Consider the following 1,048-nt stretch of genomic DNA (forward strand, 5'->3'; position numbering starts at 1 on the left):
CTTCCTGCTGCTCACATGTGACCTCTCACCTCCGGGCTGGACACACGTACACCTCAGCCGACGAACCTGACACCTTGACCCCTTGCCCCTGCTGTACGCCCGAACACATGTTAGAGCCGCCCGAGAACAGGCCAGATAAGAACAAGATTATTACAGCACTGATCTTGTATTACAAAGCAACTTGCAAAACACAAGCTACTAAACGACTAGTTCAGGCCAAAAAATAAAATTGACTTTTTTACCTGTCTTTCAGCCATTACTCCAGTCTTCAGTGTCACATGATCCTTCAGAAATAATTTAAACTTTTCTTCTTATCAATATTGAAAACAGCTATGCTGATTCATATTTTGTGGAAACCATGATAAATTGTTCAATGAATGGAAAGTTAAAAAGAACACCGTTCATTTGAAATCGAAACCTTGTGTAATATTATAAATTAATGCATCCTTGCTGGATTAATGAGTATTCATTTCTTTCAAAAACAAAATGAACTTACTGACTAGGGCTGTCAAAAAGGCTGAAAAACTAAATTCAAATTTTGTACTTAAATGTTATCAAAATTTGAATTCTATTCAAATTTAAAATGCATAATTTCAGTTAGGGTGAAGAAAAGCTTTTGGCTTCTCTCCTGAGGCCACAAGAGGCACGTTTATTCAAAGCGTAAGATAACATGACATGACTATCTGTGGGGGGAAAAAAAAAAGTGCATAATGTTTATAAACCAATTATAATTAAGTTGCTTAAACAACTACAAACAAAACAGCATCATGTATGTATGCATAGTTTAATACAAAGGGCGGAAAGCCAATCACACAGAGTAAGGGCCGAAAGCCAATCACACAGAGTATATTTTTCATTTAAAAACACAAGTTGCAGTGGGATGGGGAAAAACCCCACCATAAAGTCTCGAGATATGTTTTTTCAAAGTTGAACTTGCATTAATTTTACATGGCTTTCTAAACATACGGCTCCTTTGTGCGAGATGCGAGTGGTTAACAAAAACATAATGCAATGACACTTACATCGTCATCGCATCTCATGCGCCACT

At 37.1% G+C, this 1,048-nt stretch overlaps 1 protein-coding gene across 1 annotated transcript in view; it reads right to left on the minus strand.

Annotated features, from left to right (window-relative positions):
- LOC107737161 (ATP synthase subunit alpha, mitochondrial-like) overlaps positions 1-1,048 on the minus strand; it is a 9,028-nt gene that overhangs the window by 4,528 nt on the left and 3,452 nt on the right. The window lies entirely within an intron of this gene.

The sequence above is a fragment of the Sinocyclocheilus rhinocerous genome, unplaced genomic scaffold (assembly GCF_001515625.1).
Source record: "Sinocyclocheilus rhinocerous isolate Xijiao unplaced genomic scaffold, SAMN03320098_v1.1 scaffold284, whole genome shotgun sequence".
Classification (NCBI taxonomy): domain Eukaryota; kingdom Metazoa; phylum Chordata; class Actinopteri; order Cypriniformes; family Cyprinidae; genus Sinocyclocheilus; species Sinocyclocheilus rhinocerous.